Source organism: Zingiber officinale, chromosome 1A, assembly GCF_018446385.1.
Source record: "Zingiber officinale cultivar Zhangliang chromosome 1A, Zo_v1.1, whole genome shotgun sequence".
Lineage (NCBI taxonomy): Eukaryota > Viridiplantae > Streptophyta > Magnoliopsida > Zingiberales > Zingiberaceae > Zingiber > Zingiber officinale.
Genome location: NC_055987.1, coordinates 150,760,542 through 150,784,826, shown reverse-complemented (window position 1 = coordinate 150,784,826; position 24,285 = coordinate 150,760,542). Strand labels below are relative to the sequence as shown.

The following is a 24,285-nucleotide window of genomic DNA, read 5'->3' as shown; positions in this document are numbered from 1 at the left end:
TACGAAATTTTAGGACTTTTTAGAAATTTTTTGAGATTTAAACGGAGTCCGTATAACTCATTTTGAGGAGCAAATTGATGGGGCTAGTTGGACGCCGGTTTAGAATACCCAAACATAAGTGGGAGTTGATTAAGGAGTGGATTAAGGTTACTGTGCCCTAGCTTTTAACGCCGCAAACTCTCTTCTCTCCCCTCGACTCCTTATTCTTCTCTGTTCTTCGCGTCGCTGTTTCCACACCACCAGCGATCTTTCTCTCTTCCTCTCGGCATCGACGGCGCAGAGCTAATTCTTGAGCAAGGGAAACTAGCTACAACAAATCCTCTTTCTTTCTCTCTCCCTCTTTCTCTCCCTCGTGGATGACCGGACGCAACCAACACCGACGGAGGCGGGATCTTCCCCGACGATCTTGTTCTTCCCGAGTCACCTGAGGAACATCGCTGGGTCTCAACAATATTGGTGCATCCAGGCCATCTCCGGTGGAACAATCGTCTCCTTTGTTATTTCTTGCACGTGATCGGGGATCCGGCTCTAGGGCACCGCGAGGGGCTTGATTCGCGTCAACCCCCAGCCGATCGACCTCCTTGTTCGTCCTCTGTGATCTATTCGCTGGAGGGTGATCCACATCTCCCCACCAGATGGATTGAATCGGGTGATCAACTTAGGTAAGCTCCATTTGGATTCGTAATGGATTCAAGATCTTGTTTAGTAGTCTCCATTGTGATGTTCTTTCTATTCTGGAGCAGAGGAAAGCATTGGATCACCTCACTGGTGTACTCCTCCTCTGTCGATCACTGACCTCTCCACTTCTTGTAGCTGCTGAGGTCACGAGAGAAGAGGTGGGGGTCTGTTGAGGTAAGGTTGGTTCCATTTGTTAGGGTTTTTAGCAACTTTTTGCTGTATAATTGGGTTATGGATTGATTCTTGAAAGAATTTGTATGTGAGTGTTCATTTGTAGCTTTCGGGCAGTGTGTAGTAGGGATGTGAGCTACTGGATTGCTACCCTATCTCAAGGTAGGTGATTTCCAGTGATGTACCTCAAATTTTCTTAGTAGTATGTGTTAAAGTGTATACTGAAAGTCTAAGCTTTTGTAAACATTTATTTTGAATAAAGAATTACATTTGGTCAAATTATCTACATTTGTTTGTAGTTGTTCAATTAATTTATATTGTAGATAACATAGTATGCGGTGTCATATATAGAAGATAATGTTATCAGTACCTTATAAATTATAAACAGTAGCTCACGACCAAAATGGAAAGGAATAAACCATTAGAAGGTCGTAGTGTAATTAGGTATTAGTTTATCTTAACTATATAATTACACTAGTACACTTAGAGTGTATTGAGTAGGACCATCAGAGGTCGTTTCTTTTATACTGACTTTATAAAGGAACAAAAACCTCAGTTATTATGGAAGTGTGTGCTCTTAATCCTAATATAATAACAAGCACATATATTTGATATTTATTTCTTTAATTTATCAATGGGTGAGATTTAGCTTGATAAATCAATAAGTCCGATAAGTTGGCAAATGATATCACTTATAGTGTGTGTTGTTGATTATAGAAGGAAACTGTGTCCTAGTGATCTAGGTTGATAATGTCCCCGAGAAGAGCTCATAAGGATTGTCATGTTAAACCCTGCAGGTGGACTTAGTCCGACATGATGATAAGGTTGAGTGGTACTATTCTTGGACTAAGATATTAATTAAATGAGTTGTCAGTAACTCACTTAATTAGTGGACATTCGACATCTTAAACACAGGGAGATTAACACACTCATAATAAGAAGGAGCCAAAAAATGTAATTTGGGATTGGTGCGGTAGTTCAATAATAGTTCTCTAGTGGAATGAATTATTATTGATAAAATTAAGTTGTGTGTTCGGGGCGAACATGGGATGCTTAATTTTATCGGGAGACCAAAACCAATTCCTCCTCTCGGTCCCTATCGTAGCCTCTTATTTATAGAGTACTATACCCACCTATACCCACCTTCATACCCATGGTGTAGGGGCCGGCCAAGCTAGCTTGAGGACCAAGCTAGGGCCGGCCAAACCTTGGTCCATAGGTGGCCGACCCTGGCTTGAACCTAAGCTTAGGTGGCCGGCCTTATTAAATTAGGAAAAAATTTTAATTTTAAATTTTTCTTATGTGGAAGATATAATTTATTGGAGAGATTAAAAATTAAAATATCTCTTTTATAAGTCTCTACAAAAGATTAAAAAAAGATATTAAATCTCTTTCCTTATTTGTAAATTGGAAGGATATTTTATTTTTCTTCTTTGTAAATTATTCACATATTGAAAAATTAAAATTATAGAAATTTCTTTTTATCAACCATGAAGGGATTTTAAAGGGAAATTTTATTTTTTAAAATTTCCGAAGACAAATAAGGAATTTTAATTGTTGATTGAAAATTGTCTTGTTTGCTCACCATGGTGTGGCCGGCCATATACACTAAGAAAAGGTTTTTAATTTTAATTAATTAAAATTTTCCTTTTCAATGGCAATAGAGTTAAGGAAGTTTTTATTAAATTTTCCTTATTTGCCAAGGCTAAAGGATTATAAAAGAGGGGGTTTTGGGTGCCTTCAAGGTGAACAACCTCTATTATTTTCTCCCTCTTTTATTCTTTGGTGTGGCCGGCTCTTCCCTTTCTCTTCTCTCCATCCTTGTGGCCGAAACTCTCTTCTCTCTTGGAGATCAAGTGGTGGCCGGATTCTAGCTTGGAGAAGAAGGAGAGAAAGCTTGCATCCCTTGGAGCATTGGTGGTGGTTTCTCTTCATCCTTGGAGGTGCTCTTGTTGTGGCCGAACCTTGCAAGGAGGAGAAGAAGATGCTTTGGTGGTTTCTCATCTCGGAAGATCGTTGCCCACACAATGTCTGAGGTTAGAAGAGGAATACGGTAGAAGACCTAGAGGTTTTTGTTTGCAAAAGAAAAGGTATACTAGTATTTAATTTCCGCATCATACTAGTTTTATTTCTTTGTAAAAATACCAAATACAAGAGGCATATAATTCTAGTATTTCGAATTAGTTTTCGATGTTGTGTTCTTTTATTTTTCTTTTCTTTGTGATTTGATTGTTCTTTTTGGTTGACCTAAAGTTATTTAAGGAAATTAAATATTAGCTTTCCTTAAAAGGCTTTGTCTAGGCGGTGGTGGTTGTTCCCATATCCAAGAAGGTCATGTGCCTCGCCATGCAGTCCTGGAAGTCAATTTTGGAAATTAATATTTAATGGAATTAATAACCTAGGTGATTTGGATCGAACGTGTTAAGTTCCGCAGGAGATCCAAGTCTAAACCTAAAAGAACAAATAAATTAAACTTTGGATCAAACGTGTTAAGTTCCGCAGGCGATCCAAGTTTAATTTAAAAGAACACATGGTAGCTAGGAAAAAGTTCAGATCTTTGTACAAAATTTTTGTACAGTGGAACCATTAGGTTTTCCGAGTAGCAACCAACAGTATGTTGCTAAAATAGGTTTTCTAATGGGTTGTAGGGTTTTGTTCTTGCTAAATTTATTAGTAGTAAATGGACGTATGGATTTAACCCATATTGATACTAGATATCTAATTGATTATGGAATGTTAGGGTGCTTCCATTGTAAGCAATCGTGAAAGGAGTAATGGTTTCAATTTAATCAATAGAAGGGGGCATTATTTAGGGTTAGCTAAAATGTTAAGGATAGCTAATTCTGTTGGTTGATACTCGGAATATCGTACCAGTTCCCCTGTACAAAAATTTTGTACAAGTCCTGAACCATTTCTAACAACCTATTGTGTTCTTTAGAAATTAAATTAGGAATCACAAGCTGAACTTAACATTATTGATTCCAAATTTAACTTATCTGTTCTTAGAGGTTTAGACTTGGATCGCAAACGATGCTTAACATTATTAATCCAAGTCCACCCATGTTATAAAGTTGATTAAATATTTATTTCTAAAATTAGCTTTCAAGTTAAACATGGTGAGGCACTAAGCCTTCTTGGTTATGGGATCATCCACCACTTCCTTGACAAAGCCTTTTAAAGAAATTCAATATTCAATCTCCTTATAGTAACCCTAGGTTTAACCAATAAGAACAATCGAATCACAAGATCGAAAAAGAAAAGAAAAGAATACAAACTCGAATCACAAATTCGAAACCTACAATCACTAGCCTCTTATGTTTGGAATTCATACAAAGAAAACTAGTATGATGTGGAAAACAATTACTAGTTATACCTTTCTTTGTAAGCAACAACCTCTTGATCTTCTATCATATTCCTCTTCTTATCTCAGACGTTGTGTGGGCAACGATCTACCGAGATGAGAATCCACCAAGCCTCCTTATTCCTTCTTCCAAGTTTCGGCCAAGCAACCTTCTCCAAGAGATAGCAAGTCTCGGCCACCAACCAAGCTCCAAGGAAAACTAGGAAATAAAGCCTTCTTTCTCTCCTTCTTCACCAAGAAAATCTGGCCACCAAAACAAGCTCCAAGAGGATGATAGGTTCGGCCACTAGAAGAAGAGAGGAAGAGATGATAGGGTCGGCCACCACCAAGAAAGAAAAGAGAGAGGAATAGAAGAGTTGTGCTATTAGGTGAGGCACCTCTACCCTCTCTTTTATATTCCTTGGTCTTGGCAAATAAGGAAAGTTTTAATAAAAACTTCTTTATTCTCTTTGCCAATGAAAGGAAAATTTAATTAAAATTTCCTTTAATCCTTTATCATGGCCGGCCACATCAATTGCTCTAAATAAGACAAGTTTTAAACACAAAAATTAAAACTTCCTTATTTGTTTCTAGAATTTTTAGAATAAAAATTTCTCTATTAATTTTCCCTTCATGGTTGGTTATAATAGGAAATTTTATAAATTAAAATCTCTCTTATTAAAACATGTGGATGATTTCCAAAAAGGAAAGTTTTCTTTAAAATTAAAATCTTCATCTCAATCTACAAATAAGGAAAGATATCAAATCTTTTGTAGAAACTATAATAGGAAATATTTAATTTTAAAACTCTCTTTTAAATCATGAAGATGGTTACAAAAAAGAAAGTTTTATCAAAAATTAAATACTTCTTTTTAACTACAAATAAGGAAAGATATCAAACCTTTCACTTAATCTTTTGTAGAAAGCTATAAAAAGAAAGATTTAAATTTTTAACTCTCTTTTAAAACCATGGTATCCACATAAGAAAATATTTTAAAAATAAAATCCTTTTTATTTTATATGGCCGGCCACACCAAGCTTGGGCTCCAAGCTATGGTCGGCCACCCTACTTGGCTCAAGCCTTTGGCTTGGCCGACCCAAGCTTGGGTTCCAAGCTTGCTTGGCCGACCACCTAAGGGTGGATAGGAAGTGGGTATTTGGTGGATATAATTCTCTATATATAAGAGGCTGCGATAGGGATCGAGAGGAGGAATTGGTTTTGGTCTCCCGATGAAATTAAGCTTCCCGTGTTCGCCCCGAACATCCAACTTAATTTCATCAATAATAATTCATACCACTAAAGAATTATTATTGAACTACCGCACCAATCCCAAATTACATTTTGGGCTCCTTCTTATCATGAGTGTGTTAGTCTCCCTGTGTTTAAGATATAGAATGTCCACTAATTAAATGAGTTACTGACAACTCACTTAATTAATATCTAGCTCCAAGAATAGTATCACTCAACCTTATCGTCATGTCAGACTAAGTCAACCTGCAGGGTTTACATGACAATCCTTATGAGCTCCTCTTGGGGACATCATCAACCTAGATTACTAGGACACAATTTCCTTCTATAATCAACAACACAGTATAAATAATATCATTTTCCAACTTATCGGGCCTCTTGATTTATCGAACTAAATCTCACCCATTGATAAGTCAAAGAAATAAATACTAGATATATGTGCTTGTTATTATATCAGGATTAAGAGCATACACTTCCATAATAACAAAGGTCTTATTCTTTTATTCAATCAATATAAAAAGAACTTACCTTAAATGGTCCAGCTCAATACACTCTGAGTGTACTAGTATAATTTTATAGTTAAAATAAACTAATACCAAATTACACTACGACTATTCCAATGGTTTGTTCCTTTCCATCTTAGTCATGAGCTACTGTTTATAATTTATAAGGAATTGATAATATGATCTTCTATGTGTGGCATCACACACCATGTTATCTACAATATAAATTAATTGAACAACTACACTTAGCATATAAATGTAGACATTTGACCAATGTGATTCTTTATTTAAAAATATATGTTTACAAAAAGTTAGGCTTTTAGTATACACTCTAACAAATTCTTTTAGTGCACGATTCATACATCATAGTATATGTATATAATTTGATACATTATATGATACAGGATCTTGATCGGTGACGAGCCGCATGATGTGGGTGGTTCTGTTAGATACGGGATATATTGAGGCAGGTATTTCTTTCTTGCTTCTTATCTAGTTCTTTGAACTTAAAGCATGACTATATTTGGATGTTTAGGTTGCTTTACCTTAAATCTATAAGTTTGCTACTTTCCTGCTTGTCACTTCTGCTTGATCTTTGATGTAATCCAATTTAATTCGATACAGTCTCTACTCTTGTTATCTGAACTCTGTAGCATATACACATGTAGAGTTTGTATCATAGGGATGTCTGGTGTATTCAGTTAACATGTTGTATATGAATATTTTTGTTGAGTATATGTTGGTTGCTAATCAGAAAATCGTACCGGTTCCACTGTACAAAAATTTTGTACAAGTGTCAAACCTTTCCTAACAACCTATTATGTTCTTTAGAAATTAAACTTGTATCGCAAACAGAACTTAACATTATTAATTCCAGTTTAACTTATCTATTCTTTTAGGTTTAGACTTGGATCTCAAACGATGCTTAACATTATTGATCCAAATCCACCCATGTTACAAATTCAATTAAATATTAATTTCAAAAATTGGTTCCCAGGTCAAACATGGCGAGGCACTTGACTTTCTTGGGTATGGGAACATCCACCACTGCCTCGACAAAACCTCTTAATGAAATTTAATATTTAATTCCCTTATATAACCCTAGGTTTAACCAGAAGGAACAATCGAATCATAAATTTGAAAAAAAAAAAAAACACAAACTCGAATCACAAATTCGAAACCTAGAATCATATGTCTTTTGTGTTTGGTATTTCAAAAATTATACAAAGAAAACTAGTATGATGTGGAAAATAATTACTAGTTATACCTTTCTTTGTACGCAACAACCTCTTGATCTTCTATCGTATTCCTCTTTTTATCTCGGACGTTGTGTGGGCAACGATCTACCAAGATGAGAACCACCAAGACAACTTCCTTCTTCTATGTTTCGACCACCAACCTTCAAGCTCCAAGGGATGCAAGAGCAAAGCCTCCTTTCTCTCCTTCTCCAAGCAAAATCCGACCACCACAAGAGCTCCAAGAGATGTTGAGGTTCGGCCACAAGAAGAAGAAAGGAGAAGAGAATAGGGCCGGCCACACCAAGGAAGAAAAGAGAGAGGAATAATAGAATATGTGTTTTGAGGTGAGGCACTTCTACCCTCTCTTTTATATTACTTGGTCTTGGCAAATAAGGAAATTTAATTATAATTAAAATCTCCTTATATTCCTTTCCATTAGGTTAATAAGGAAAATTTAATTAAAAATTCCTTTTAACCCATGCTATGGCGGACCACATCACATGCTCCAAATAAGGCAAGTTTTAAACACAAAATTAAAACTTCCTTGTTTGTTTCCAGAAATTTTTAAAATAAAATTTTCTATATTAATTTTCCCATCATGGTTGGTTATAAAAGGAAATTTTATAAATTAAAATCTCTCTATTAAAACATGTGGATGATTTTCAAAAAGGAAAGTTATCTATAAAATTAAAATCTTCCTCTCAATCTACAAATAAGGAAAGATATCAAATCTTTTCTTAATCTTTTGTAGAAACTATAATAGGAAAGATTTAATTTTAAAACTCTCTTTTAAATCATTAAGATGGTTACAAAAAGTAAAGTTTTATCAAAAATTAAAATCTTCCTTTTAACTACAAATAAGGAAAGATATCAAACCTTTCACTTAATCTTTTGTAGAAAGGTATAAAAGGAAAGATTTAAATTTTAAACTCTCTTTTAAAGCCATGATATCCACATAAGAAAAGATTTTAAAAAAATAAAATCCTTTTATTTTCTTGTGGTCGGCCCACCTAGCTTGAGCTTCAAGCATTGGCCGGCCACCACAATGGCTCAACCCTTTGGCTTTGGCCGACCCAAGCTTGGACTCCAAGCTTGGCTTAGCCGACCACCTAAGGTTGGGTAAGAAGGTGGGTATAGGTGGGTATAACAATTTATAAATAAGAGGCTACGATAGGGACCGAGAGGAGGAATTGGTTTTGATCTCCCGATGAAATTAAGCTTCCCGTGTTCGCCCCAAACACCCAACTTAATTTCATCAATAATAATTCATACTGTTGGTGCGGGTAGCACTAACGGTCTAACCCAGGTTTTGATAAATGACAAATAGGTTAAGTTAGTTGTGTTGTTGTCTGACACTTTGATCAAGTGTGCAGGAAAAGTCCAGCTAGGTCGACGGACTGACCGGATAGCTGGCGAGAAGTCCAAGCGGGTCGACGGGCTGACCGGACGCTTGGCGAGAAGTCCAGCTAGGTCGACGGGCTGACCGGATAGTGGCGAGCCAGCTGGTCGACGGGCTGACCGAATTGGCGAGAAGTCCAGACGGGTCGACGGCCGGACGTCTGGCGGTAAGTGAGGTAAGTCCTTTGGAGGGAGTATTTGTGAGGGCGCGTTCCGGGAAGGGACATTAGGCGTCGATCCGGCTTAGATCCATTTGGATATCTAAGTCGAGATCGTGACTAGATTCGGTCTCGGAAGGCGGAATCTAAGTCATACTCTTGATGCTAATTTTATTACTTAGCGTATCAGTAAAATGTGCTAACCAAGCTGTCTGCAGGGTTATTTGCCTCGGACTAACTGCTTGTTTGCGGGTAGGGAGCGATGAGGTTGAGCGCGGAATGGCTCGGCGCCGAATCGGCGCTGGAAGGATCCAGGCGCGGAGGCAAATTATCCGGACGACGTTGACACTTGGAGCATGCTGTGGTTGGGAGTGTTACGTCACACTCCGGCGCCGGAAGGATCCGAGCACCGGGCGGCATATAAAAGAAGCCCAGCAGGGAGCTTCAACAATCGGTCTTCTAAGAACTACAGGTCAATCACTCTGCTTTCTGCGCTCCAACAACGTTCACAAAGCTCCGACGACACACTCCGGCTCTCCTTTTAATTCATTGTTTGTCGGTTAGCTTTGTTTTCTTTCTTTTCATTAGCAATATTTGTACGTAAATTGTAATTATCCGAATTGCTAGTGAATTGCCCAACGAAGGTACTCAAGGAGTACGGGCCTTCGAGTAGGAGTCGTCACAGGCTTCGAACGAAGTAAAAATCAACCGTGTTCATTTCTTTACTTCCTTACTTTTCCGCTGCGTTTTAACTCGAGATTTTCGAATCGATATTCACCCCCCCCTCTATCGAATCTAACGGTCTTACACATACCACTAAAGAATTATTATTGAACTACCGCACCAATCCCAAATTACATTTTGGGCTCCTTCTTATTATGAGTGTATTAGTCTCCCTGTGTTTAAGATATAAAATGTCCATTAATTATATGAGTTACTGACAACTCACTTAATTAATATCTAGCTCCAAGAGTAGTACCACTCAACTTCATTATCATATCGGACTAAGTCCACCTACAGGGTTTACATGACAATCCTTATGAGCTCCTCTTGGGGACATCATCAACCTAGATTACTAGGATACAGTTTCCTTTTATAATCAACAACACACACTATAAATAATATCATTTCCCAACTTATCAGGCCTCTTGATTTATCGAACTAAATCTCACCCATTGATAAGTCAAAGAAATAAATACTAGATATATGTGTTTGTTATTATATCCAGATTAAGAGTATACACTTCCATAATAACAAAGGTCTTGTTCTTTTATTCAGGCAGTATAAAAAGAACTTATCTTAAATGGTCATGCTCAATACACTCATAGTGTACTAGTGTAATTTTATAGTTAAGATAAAGTAATACCAAATTATACTACGACTATTCCAATGGTTTGTTCCTTTCCATTTTAGTCGTGAGCTACTGTTTATAATTTATAAGGAATTGATAACATGATTTTCTGTGTGTGACACCACACACCATGTTATCTACAATATAAATTAATTGAATAACTACACTTAGCATATAAATGTAAACATTTGACCAATGTGATTCTTTATTTCACAATAAAATGTTTACAAAAGGCTACGCTTTTAGTATACACTCTGACAATCTCCCACTTATACTAAAAGACTATGTTGTCATAAAAGCTGTCATACATCTGATTCTCATTCCTTCAACATGTCGATCGAAAGCTTTCACCGGAAGGGCCTTAGTGAAAGGATCTGCCAGGTTATCCGCTGATGCAATCTTGGTGACAACAACTTATGCTCGCTTGATGATGCCTCATATCAGGTGGTACTTGCGCTTTATGTGTTTACTTGCCTTATGGGATCGTGGTTCCTTCGAGTTTGCTACTGCACCGCTATTATCACAATAAATTGTGATGATTTTGGGTAAACCAGGAATCACATCTAAGTCCATTAGGAAGTTCCTGAGCCACACTACTTCTTTGTCTGTCTTAGAGGCTGCCACATACTCAGCTTCCATGGTTGAGTCAGAAATACATTTCTGCTTAACACTCCTTCATGTAATGACTCCACCTCCTAAAAAAACACATAGCCTGATGTAGACTTACTATTGTCCCTATCTGATTGGAAGTCAGAATCCGTGTAACCCATAGGGAGTAAATCATCTGCTTGGTAAACTAGCATATAATTTCTAGTCCTTCTCAGATACTCTAATATATGCTTTACATCAGTCCAATGTCCTTGTCCAGGGTTACTTTGATATCTGCTAACCATGCTCACGGTAAAACAGATATCCGGTCTCGTGCACAACATAGCATACATTAGGCTTCCGACAGGCGAAGCATAAGGAACTGCCTTCATGTCCTCTATCTCCTTTGATGTTTTTGGAGAAATCTCTTTAGATAAAGTTACTTCATGTCTAAAAGGTAGAAAGCCTTTCTTGGAGTCTTGCATGCTAAAACGAGCAAGGATTGTATCGATATATGAAGCTTGGGACAAGCACAACATTATTTTCTTGCGATCCCTTATTACTTTAATTCCAAGAATATGTGTGTATTCTCCTAAGTCCTTCATATCAAATTGTTTGGAAAACCATATCCTTACTTCCGACAACACCTTGATATTGTTTCCAACTAACAAAATGTCATCTACGTATAGTACAAGAAATACCACCACGTTTCCATCACACTTCTTGTATACACAAGACTCATCTGGACACTGAATAAATCTATATGACTGGATTACTTCATTAAATCAGATGTTCCAAGACCTTGAAGCTTGCTTCAGTCCATAAATAGACTGATTTAGCTTGCACACTAGATGCTCTTTGCCTTTTTCAATGAACCCCTCTAGTTGCTTCATATGGATGTTCTCTTCAAGACTTCCATTAAGGAAAGCTGTCTTGACATCCATTTGCCAAACCTCATAATCCATATGAGTTGCAAAAGATAAGAGTATCCGGATAGACTTACGCATGGCTACTGGCGAAAAAGTTTCCTCATAATCGATTCCCTCTTTCTGAGTGTATCCTTTCGCAATAAGCCTTGCTTTGCGATCGGCGAGCATTTGATTGAAGTCCTTTGAGCACAAATACTCCACTCTAAAGGCCTCTAGCCAACCGGGTTCCCCTCCTTATAGATAACTAGTTCAGCCTTAAGCTCCTCCAACTCGACGTCATTTGAAATAAGAGCCTATTGTTTCTCCTCGAGCTAAAGCTCCTTGACAACTTGCTCAATTGCTCAATTGGTCTATTTGGAAAGGAGTGTGACCTCTGCTTCTTCCAGTTTCTTGGCCAAGGTCCGGGCCTCCTTATTCTTGATATTTAAGTCTTCTATGACCCTAAGCTTCCGAGTGTTGATCAACTAGAGCTATGAATCAAAAGTTTGTACTTATTTTTGGAGCCTCTCGAGTTGGACAGCCTGTTCATGATTTTTATCCTTTTCTACTGTGAGGGCCCGCTTGGCCCCAATAGTAGCTCTGACTAGCTATCCAACTCTCTCTTTAGTTAAGCCACCTTTATTGATAATTGATCGGTCGAACCTTGTGATATACTCACTCTCCCAACCGAGCCCTACAAAATTTTGTGATTATGGCTCAACTAGGTTAATTTTTAGTATAGAGTCAGGTCATCCATCCAAAACTATTAGAGTAAACAAAAGGGTTAATTTAAATATACAAGAAAGGAGAATGTGCAAGTGCAAAGTAAGTTACCACAATGATGTCTTGGCTAAACCGATCAACTAACTCTTGGGGTGAGCTCGACATCGCTCAGGCTCGGGAATCTAGCCAAGCTTGAGCCAGGGAGCCTTGGATCATTATTTTATGTTATGGGGAAAGTGACTAACTCAGGTGAGTGCTAATCCATTTACAAGAAGGTAACCTAAGGGTGGTCGTAACCCTTCTATGTTTACCCTGTTCGAAGCTAGATTTGGATCTAGTCTTCGACTTAGAAAAGGCAGCTGAGTATATCGTCGAAATGGGTAGGGTCGACTCAGTTGAAGGTGGCAGCAAGAAGGAGACAGGTCGTGTTGGAATGCTTCGATCAGTAGTTTAGAGAGTGAGGGAATCCGCTCGGACAAAACTAGAGCATGTTGACCAACCGCCAATTCAGGAATCATCGAGGTTGAACTCTCTTCTCACTCAGAAGATGCTTGCGAGGCGGAGGCTTGTGGTAAAGAGGTGGTTGATTGGCGTCTCTTTCTATATTGATGGTAGATTAGATATTCTGCGAAGGTTGCGAACTCAAAGGGAATGACTATCAACAGCAAGAAGGGGCATAGAGGTGGTAGCTCATTAGTATTGGTTGTTGTATGGCTACCGGTGATTCGGCTTGTCTCCGCCTCAGAGGGGATGATCGGCAATAGTCTATGGCTTTCTAATTCGGCTTCCCCCTGAGAGTCCATCACTTCATCTACTAGCTTTGTGGAGTCACATAGCAAGTCCTTCCATATGGTTTTAGTTGTAAAATAGAAAAAGAAATCGGTTAGATCCAACAAAAATAAGAGGATGAATGTGTAAGTATCTCAGGTTAGTTTTGATGTAGTCAACAAATTAAGTTAGGTAATATTGTGTTTAATCCTTATGTCTAAGTGTATATATAGGAGCTTAGGAACACAAGAAGTCGAGCGGAAGACGTAGCTAGTAAGAAGGATGGTACGGGAAGGGAGTCGACGGACTCGGTGTGTCTGAGGGACAAGGTACTACAAAAGAGTATGTTGGTAGATGAGAAGAAAGCGTGTGGCATTTCTGAGAGATGAGAATCAAGAACGGAAGATTGCTCGAGGAGAATACTGAAGTTAGGTTTGAGTGAGCTCAACTCTAGAAGGTCTGAGGATCACCCAAGTGATCGTAGAAGAAATCAACAACTAGAGAAGGTGTCGGATGGTCAGCGCATGGCTGACTGGTCTGAGCGCCCAGACCAGTTGGTCCGGGCACCCAGATAAGATGGTCCAGGTGTCCAGACCACCAAGGCTCTTAACAAGCACCTCGTCGTAGTGTCGTTGTTGTGGATCACCTTTAGGTCAATGTCAACAATAGTCTGAGCGCTTAGACATGGTCTAGGCACTTGGACATGGAAAAATTAGATTTAGATGCAATTGCAAAGCCATTGCGTAGAGATAAAGTTTGCTTCGCTGAGGCGCTTAGAGAGGGTCAAAGCGTCTGGAGATAGCACGTCAGTAAACAGCTAGTTTCTACCAGTGGGCTATAAACAGAGCCCTAGTTTTCTTCATTTAGTATAATACTTTCTGTATTCGAGTTTTCCATTTTGTTCTTCAAAATTTTATGCGTTTAGCATTCTGTGTGAGGTTTCTCCACCTTCGACTTGTGTCAAAGAATGAGTCAACTCACTATAACAAAAATTGCAAACGACAACGGATATTATCCGTTATCATAGGGTCAAAAAACCGTCATAACTTACTGTGTTGTAAAAGACATTGCTCTATGAGAACAATTTTGAATCTGTTGTCTTTGTAGACATTCGACAACAGTTTTTATCCGTTGTTGTTTATATGCTCAAAAATTTTTTACCTGATATGACAATGCTTTAAAACTGTTGTGGTAGATAATTTCGATAATAGATATAACCGTTGTGGTAAACTCTTTTTACAACAGATATAAACCGTTATGATAGATAATTTAAAACGTTGTGGTTTTAAATTTTACAACAATTATAAACCGTTGTGGTATATAATTTTAATATATTTTATAATGGATAAAACCGTTTTCTTTTATTACTTTTCACAAAAAAAAAATCTGTTGTGATTACGTACTTTTTATAATGTTTCTAACCGTTATCTGTACTCATCAAACTTAGTATTATCAAACCATAAATCACATGCTTTCCATTACTATTCTCTATATGACTTTTACACATTAGCAAGGCAACTAGAACCTAACAAAGCTCACTCCTTGCATCAAAAATCTCAAGCCTCACGAATTGCTCGAGTTACGTACCTGTAAGAGAAAATTTAAACAAAACTTATCAAAGAAAAATATAAAATAAAAGAAAAAAGAGAATTGTAGTAAGTACTGCATGAACTATAACCAGAGAATAAATATTTTGCATAGCTCTAATATCTGGACATAAGACAAGGATTTCCATAATTCCAGGACAAGACTCAATGTCTGCAAACGGAAGAGAAAAAACTTATTCAATACAAACTTATGCAATACAAGCAATTTAACCAACTTAGAGTTGTCTTGGTAACTTCCATTGGAAAACTTATGCACATAGCTTTAAATTCACAGAATAAGTTTATATTCGATCAATGAATTTCATTGACCTTGCCATTGAGTTTATAAATAATCAGTCAAGAACATTCTTAAAAGATACTCGTGGCAGCAATAAGAAATCATCAAAACCTGCAAAAAATGCATCTAAACCTGGAGCTTGCAGGAGGTCATAATAAATTAGCTATTCAAATATCGATTTAGGATGCGAGCTTGCTGAGTTATAGGCAGGATTGACAAAATGACAAGAACTTGTCTAGACAAATGTTGAAAACAGACAAGGAATTTGATATATGCTTTGTTCCTAGAAAAATGTCTTTATATACAAAACATGCTCACAATTCCAGTCAACATGCTACAGACTCCATCTACTAACTCAGCCGAATCAATATACGACAAGCTTATTTCCCGGAGGTAAAGTTTAATAGACAAAACTAAAACAAAATTATAAGGACACCACAACTTTACTTATAACTAAATTTACAAAATGTTCAATCAGCAAGATAACACATGGATGTATATTAGGTATTGACATATCAAAGCAAAAGATGAGAACAAAGAGAGGCAATAAATAAAGGAAATGTTAGCCAATTCTGCTCATGATAGAAATGCAAGAATGAGGTATTGGGCAAAGGTATGTGTATAATTTATTTCATGGAACATCAAATGCAGAAACAGAGTTTTTTTTCCTTAACCAAAAATAAAAAAAAAATAGAAATTTCCAAAGCATGAAAAAACTGCCCCAATCTGTGTTGGATATAGATACTTGGATAATGACACTCAAACAGTGACATTAAGAGTGAACAATCACTAATTCTATTGAACACATGTACAATTTGTAAAAATAGTCATGTCAGAGATTGCGATCATACTCATGTTGAACACTATATCAAGTCCAAGTAACATAGACATAGAACAGTTGCAGCACTGACACCATATTCAACTACACAAGCATTATCATACTAGAGATTTGAATGAACATTAGTTATCAAATTTCGTAAGCAGTAGGCAGTAGAGTACTAGCCTTGTATGTTAAACTTGTTGAATGTACAATATCTCATAAGAAAGTTTACCTTTAATGCTATCGCAATAATCACATCCAGAGAGAATACACAAATCAATGAACTGATCCATAATGAGTCTTAGCTCTTCAAGAACCTAAAAAATAAGGATGAGAATAAATACAGTAATTCAATTAGCAATAAGTAGAATAAATATACCTTTGAAACTTCAAATTCCATCACAGAGAGCTTCTCCACCTAAGTGACTAGTCACCAATGATAATTAGATTATGCACAAAATAGAACTAATCCATATTAGAGTGACATCGTGTTAATTGCAGGTATACCAGATAGATTGACTACTTAGGTAAGGAGACGAAAGGAGCATCTACATCCAAGCAACTAGCCACTAGGATTGATAATAAGTAGTAGTGAGATACCACTAACTAGAGCATTTTCCTGAATGCTGGTGAAGACTCTCACTGCAAGATAAAGAAAAAGTATACTGTGTATAAAAGTTCCACAATAGAACATGAGCAATAGCACAAGAACTATCAAGAAGTTGAGGATCTGGTAGTCCATGAGATTCTCAGTGAACATCATTTTCTAGACTGGACAAATATTTGTTGATCTTTAAATCTTCACACACACACTAGTTTGCAGTAAGATGCATTTTCCAAAAGGTTGACAAAATCACAGTTGCTAAGGAATTGCCCCACATGAATTAAATGAAAGATGACACAAAAGAATTAAATGGTTAAATCTCTTTTCAAGAATCACATGGGAGAACATACCTATAGAGCCAGCAAAATTCATAAAACATGCCAAGAAGCTCAACTCTCCAGTACTTTTATTCTGCACAAATTCATGTGAGATGTAATGGTCTTGAGAACTGAATGAAGCCCCATCAAATGTACATTAAACGTTATCATAAATTACTAAGTGAACTACAACCTCAGTAGTTTTTCAGTCATTTTGTTATAAGCAATTGCATGCAGCTTTAGGAAATGACAGAAAGCAAAACTGTATCATGTTTACAATCTTCATTATGTAGCTTGGTTACCTATGAAAAAACTCTACAGTCAGCTACTAGAATCAAATTCTTCAAGAAAGTAATTTGAAAGTCAGCATGTTAACTTCATGCTGATTGCATCATAATCGATAAGATCCTCATGGTAATTTCCAATAACATAGCAATATCAAAGATTACCTTGATAGTCCTTTTGCTGTGCTTTTCAATTCCCTCATATCACCAGTCTGCAAACAGCAAATGTAACCAACTAAGACAGCAAAAGAAATTCTAGCACACTAAAGAGTCCCAATAAAGGTACTTGTTATGCACAAGCAATGATCTCAATTGCTGTGTTCAGATCATTAGTTGCATCTTCCCTCTTTGAATATCTAAATAACAAAATAAGCTTAAAGATTATCATTATCTTGCAACAAAAAAAAGGAGGGGGACATTGGCAAAATTGTAAAGACTAACCTTTTGGCAAGTTCTTGTTTCTTCAACTCTGGAGGTTGACCATCAAATACATATCTGGCATCAAAAAGATGATAATAAAATATGGTGGTTGAATGAGAAACAAAATGATATTTAGACATGCAAATGAATTTACACTGGCTCAATGTCTGCTTCTAATAATCTGATAGTTCGATTGAACATCCCTTCATGCCTTTTTTAAAAAAAACACTTGGATCTCAACTAAAACCTGACATCCCTATGTTAACAAAAAATTATCAATGAATAATGCACATTTAAATATTTTTTAATTAATCAAAGCATTTTGGTAATCCTTGAGCAGTGAATCGATCCACTTCCCCATCGATCCAATCGGAATGGTTGCAGCTGCGGCCATAGCTATAGCAACAGGCGGGGCGGCTATGGCAGCGGCAACTATCGAGCAGATCAAGAAGGTGGTAAATGTGGCCACGAAGATGATGCTCGAGACTTTCCTCCAGACCTTGATGGATTTGAGCTTCTTTTCAAGATTATTCTTTCTCATCTGCATTTTGTCGAGCATCTGGAGTTGCTGGTGGTGGATGGATCGGAAAGCCTTGAAGAACTCTTCTGTGAAGGGATCGCCGGCCGCCTTGAAGCGCCTCAACTCCGTCAGAGTTCGAGAGTTCCTCGCATTGTCACCTTTGTGGTTCTCCTCCTCCACGACGAAGCGCTGCAGCGCGACTTGGAGGATGAGCTGGTTATCGCGAGCTTTAGTGAGGCACTTTTCGAGGGTAGTGCAGAAGTCGAGAGTTTGGAGGTTGTTATGGAAGTAATCCTTGACGAGGTCGAAGAGCTCGGTGTTCTTCCACACATCGCGCTTGCAGTCGAGGATGACCTTGACCACCTCCTGGTTCATCTCGAGGAGGCAGCCGATGATCTCCCTGAGGGAATCGAGGGAGAGGGAAAGGACCTAGACGCCATCGGTGAGGGTGGAGATGGCGCGACCGATGCGCTGCTGGAGCGTGGAGTCGAAGGTCTCGATCTCGGGATTTAGGCGGCATGCCTCCTCGTAAGATATCAGCTCTGCCAGACACAGGAGGTGCGTGTGGCCATCTCCTCCACCGGCGCCGGCATCTGCAATAGCTAGGTTGTGCGGCCTCGTGCTGTGTTGAGCTCCCATCTAAGGATCTGGGAAAAAAGATGTAAACAAGTTGAGATTTTTACCGCTAAAAATGATGGAAAATCCGAAGTCTAAAGGGGAAAAGCAAATGGATCGAAGAAATGAACAAGAACCAGATTAGCAACTTGATGAGAGGAGAGCACACCGTCGTGGAAGAAGATCCAGCGGAGGCGGCAGTACTCCTTACTGTCATGCGATCGACAGGATGGTGTGAAGAGATTGTATGAGGAGAGGGAAAGAAAAATGGCTAGGGTTCGGGAACGTGAAAGGGAAAACACGTCACCTAAAAGATATTCGAAGAGAGGGAAAGTAAAACTGCAAGGGAAAAATGACCAAAGTCAAATACAACGATTTTATCAAAACTGTTGTCGTAGCCCCTAAAAACATACTTAACGACAACAGTTTTAGAAACCGTTGTAAAAAGTGTTATTGATTTAAAAAGAAGTTGCTCAATGACAATAGTTTTCACAAAACCGTTGTCTTTTATATTTAATTGGGAGTTCAAAGACAACGGTTTTGTCAAAAACTGTTGTCTTTGAGCAAATTTGCAATAGTTTCTCTTAAAACCGTTGTCTTTGGGGTATTGTCTTTTAACATTTTTGTTGTAGTGACTAGTTGAGCTTCATTTGCCTTGGATTAGCAACCTCCCTGGTTGCAAATCAAGTAAATCCTTTTTTTATCTCATACTTATTTTATGAAATTTAATTTCGTTTATTAAAGTATTTATCTTAATCAAAGTTGAAAGTTTCAAAAAGGGTATTTTTGTCATTTTAGGCAATTCTCCCCCTCTTGTCGGCTGCACTGGGACCAACAAGTGATATCAAAGAGAGGATGCTTCAGAAGGACTAACCACTGACTAAATCAAAGAAATTGATGGTCGAACCAAGCATTAATTCACCAAAGTTCGAAGGGGAGTTCATACACTGAAAACGTCGAATGGAGGCATTCCTAAAAATTGATTTCGAAATGATCTTAACAATTAAGTGTGATTTTGTAGTTCCCAAGGATCAACAAGGAGAGGAGAAAGAAGAATACCTGTGGATGAAGAAGGAGCAAAACAACTTCGTAGCCAACAACCGAGCAGAATACCACTTGCTAATCAGCATATTATCGCCTAAACAGTCAACCACATCGAAAGCTACTCCTCAGCCAATGAACTTTGGGAAAAAAATTTGAGTTCCATGAAGGCACATCTCAAGGTCACTTGAGATGAAAGTTCTTCATTCGAATCCGATATAGAATTCTATGTTGGACTAGCATTGATGGCTAGTCACAAAGAACCAAGCAACTCGGAAGCTAGCATCGATGAAGGGGGGGCCACATTAGATAAATGCAGTGATGTAGGGGGAAAATCCACTTTCAGATTCGACATGGTAAGTGAGGTATGTCTCTTACATGTTGATCAACTATATTTAGGAATAAAGTCTATGCCCAAATCTTTATGTAAGCTTAAAATTAAGAATATATATTTGAAAAAGAAAAATATAAATTTAAAAATAATTTTAACTAAAGCATGTCTACTAGAAGAATTTGATAAAGTTAAAACTAAAATTGTAAAATTAAAAAAAAATAGAAAATTTGAAAAAAAAAAATATGCATGTTAAAATTTTGTTATCTCAAATTTAAGAAATTATCCATGGCTAAATTGGTATTATAAATTTCATAAGGGTCAAATCAGAAAAGTGATAAGAAAATACATTCTAAGAAAATTTTTGATTAATTGAGTATGTAGGATCCTATATTGGGTTCTAAAATCATGCTTAAGTTAAATTTTTATACATGTTTTAATTTTAATTTATTTTAAAAAAAATTTACATACTTAAAATTGTCTAACTTTTTCAAATAAATTGTTTCATATCCTTTTAGTTCGAAATTAATTAGGTCTTAATTTTTTAGTGAAAAAGTATTTTATTACTTATCAGTAGGAAAAATTTTAAATTTTTTTTACTATTAATGAATTTCTATAAAATTTTTTATCAAAATATTAATTTTTAATATTAAAAATTCTTAAAAAGTCAATCTTTGAAAATATAGTTTTTCTAAACATATACTTTCTATTTTACTCGCTTAGAAATCTTATAAAATTTTTTGAGATGAAAATCAATTATTAAATATTTTTAAAGTAAATATATCTCTCTATATAAAATAATTAATTATTATATATATTAATTTTTTTTATTCATAAAAATTTTATCACAATTCTGGATTATTGTGTTTCATAATGACAAAAATTTAAAGAACTTTTCAAAAATTAAAAATAATTTAAAAATTATTTTTCTAAAAACTAGTTTTTAAATCATAAATATTCATATTTTCAAAAAAAATAATTTCCATAATTTTTTTTAAGTCTTAGTTATTATATATTTAGATAACCCTTATAATTTTTTTCAATGTTCACCTCCTATTTAATATGCTCAAAGGAAGAGAGAAAAGATTAAGTCTAGGGGAGATACAATTTTTTTGTATTAACTGTTTCAATTTGCATATTTATTTACTTTTCTATTTTGGTTTAATCTTAACTTAACTTAGGTTGATACATATCAAAAAGGGAGAGATTGTAAGTACTCTGGATTAGTTTTGATGTGATCAACCAGGTTAAGTTAGGTCCTATTATTTTTAATCCTTGTGTCTAAGTGTGCAAGAGCTTAAGAACACAAGAAGTCGAGTAGAAGACGCAGCTAACAAGAAGGATGGCACGGGAAGGGAGTCAACGAGCTCAGTGCATCCGAGGGATGAGGTGCTATGAAAGAGTACGCTGGCAGATGAGAAGGAAGAGCGCGGTATTTTCGAGGGACGAGAAGTCGGAGCAGAAGACTATTCGAGGAGAAGACCGAAGTTGGGTTCGGGTGAGCTCAACTTTGGAAGGTCTGAGGATCACCCAAACGACCGAAGAAAAAGTGAGCAACCGAAGAAGGCGTTGGACGGTCAGCGTATGGATGAGTGATCTGAGCACTCGGACCACCAAGGCGTCTAACAGGTGCCTCATCGCAATATCGTTGCTATGGATCACCTTTGGGTCGACGTCAACAACAGTCTAAGTGCCCGGACATGGTCTAGACGCCCAAACATGGAAAAATTCAATCTCAAAGCCGTTGCGTGGAGATAAAGTTTACCTCGTTGGGGGCACTCGGAAATGGTCAGGCGCTTGGAGATGCTACATCAGTAAATGACTAGTTTTGACCAATGGGCTATAAATAGAACCCTAATCTTTTTCATTCAGTACAACACTTTCTGTATTCGAGTTTTCCATTCTATTCTTTAAAGTTCTGTATGTTCAGCATTCTATATAAGGCTTCTCCGCCTCTGACTTGTGTTGAAGAAGGAGTTGACTAGTTGAGCTTCATTTGCCTTAGATTAGCAACCTCTCTAGTTGAAAATCAAGTAAATCCTTTATTTTATGTAATTTAGTTTTGTTTGTTAAAATGTTTGTCTTAATCAAAGTCGAAAGTTTCAAAATTAGTATTTTTGTCATTTCAGCCAATTCCCCCCCCCCCCCCCCTTCTTGCCTGTCGCACTGGGACCAACATAATATCTCACCAAAGCCATCAGACAGTCTGATCCAGATGGGACTTGATCAAAATATGTACAACACTCCCTCAGTTAGCACTTATGGATATAGTACTTCAGACTGACTAGCTGAGCGGAGGTCATGAGGTTGACTGACTCCCATTTGTATTTTATTAATTCAGGAGACTTGAACAACTCCATTTGCCACCCGGTTGGGAAGGTTACTGGATGGGCCAGTCAGAGGAAAAAGTAGTGAGATTTTTAGCCTTTGTTAGAGGAGGGCATTTTATCAAAAAATACCGCACCCACTCGGGCTTGAAAGATGAAGATGTCTAGCTTAGACTTCTTTAGGTCGTATAAATAGTGGAGAACTCGAGGATGTAAGGAGACTCAGTATGGATGGAATAGTACAATACCTAACCCCACATAGTAAGCTAATGGAATCAAATGAAATAGTAGTTGTAAGGGAGTTCGATGGAGCTGGAAATTTCAGTAACTATAAAAAATATTTCTGTGCCATTTTGAAAAATGAGTTATGACAAGCTAGAGCTGCTGAAATCGGGAAATTTTTGGAGGATGAATTGATAAGGATCTTAAGAAGCAAGATGAAAGGAATTGAAATTTTTGGTGGCTAAATGATAATTAGTTGACATGAAGTCAGGAAGCTGTGCAGATATTCAGAAATCTATGCCTAGCTATGTTGATTGGAGTCTATAGCCATCTGTTCACTCAAAAATTAAAAGCTAGCTGTTTATAGAGTCTTGTTAAATGATGATCTTGCTTCTCCATAGTTTATAAGATTTTTAGATTGAGAATTGGATACAAATTAGAAATACAAAACAAAAACTAAAAACCTATTCTGTAGTTTGTGTCTGGTTACTGAATTTGTAGCTAGTGGGAGTCCAAATTCAAGCTGAATTTTTCTACCACTATTTAGATTTGAAGAGTATTTAATTGGTACCAGTCATGAACACAAGTTTCTGAAGAATAAATGCAGAATTCTTAAATAAACTAGAATGAAGTAAGGAAAAAGTGAAACAGAAGCAAGTCAGATTTTGAAACAAATCAGGAATTGGAAGCTGAAACTGCTGATTAGAACTTCTGTATCCAACAGTTAGACTAAGCTTCAGAATTGTAATTAAATTTTGTTCAAGCTCGAGTTCAGGAAATTTGTTAGAAAAATAATTGAAGAATTGAAATGAAGTAGCTTGAGTTTTAAGAGAGATCAGTAGTAAGCTTAAATGCATAAATTACAGAGTTGCAGAATCTAAAACTTGAAGCTGATTTACAGGAATCAAAAATGAAATTGGAAATCAATGTTGAAGATAATTGAAAAGATGAAGGAATAATAGGTTTATGAGTTAATGAATAAAGAAAACAGTTGGAAAAGCGATTTGAGGTCAATTTTTGGAACAGGAAACAGTTAAGACAGAACAATCAGCATTGTTTTAATTCTGAGTAGTGCAGATTTGGTGCCAAATTATGTAAAGGCTGAGAATTGAAGTAAAAAAAATATATACTTTAATTGAGAGTGAATGGAATGTTTTTCTAGGTTTATAACTAAGGGAATCAAGCTCAGGAATTTTAGAACATGGAAAGAAAGAAATAAGCCTGCAATATATAGAGTTTCTGAAATAAGTTGACTGAAATAGACTGGAAACTGAAATGTGGGACCATTGGAGATGTATTTTGAGGTGAGAAAGAAAGAAGAGAAGCAGGGGAGACTGACCGGAATCCAATCATATAGCATGCTCTTGTACCCATATCTTCCACTAGCATTTGAATTCATTCTTTATTATCTTTGTTTGTTTTTAATTAAAACTCCGAGTATAGTTGTTCATACATTTTCTACCTTCATAAGGTGATTGATATCCATGATCATGATGGAGAGTAGAAGATAAGCAAGCATATGGTAGTGCAAGAAGCATGAGTAGCTTGAGTGTCGTCTACCACAGATCACATTTTGAATTAGAATGAGAGCCACAAAAATCTTTATCTTGTGAGGCTAGAGTACTTTCATTTTCAATTCGTTCATGAAATGTGGAAATTAGTAAGTTGTTAACCGAGAGTTAAATTTGATGTCCATGAATGCTTGAGTTTTGGAATTTGACAATCTTAGATGATTTTCCTTTTCTATTCTCCAATCATGTTGAGGAATGTGTTTAGGAGGGGTACCATTAAAATAGGATCTTTAGTTTTCTTGACTTGCATGAGACA

The 24,285-nt window shown here is 36.8% G+C and overlaps 1 pseudogene; it reads right to left on the bottom strand.

The window, feature by feature from the left end:
- Positions 1 to 17,706: 17,706 nt before the first annotated feature.
- On the bottom strand, positions 17,707 to 18,561 carry LOC122005021 (annotated as a pseudogene).
- Between the last annotated feature and the right edge of the window lie 5,724 nt (positions 18,562 to 24,285).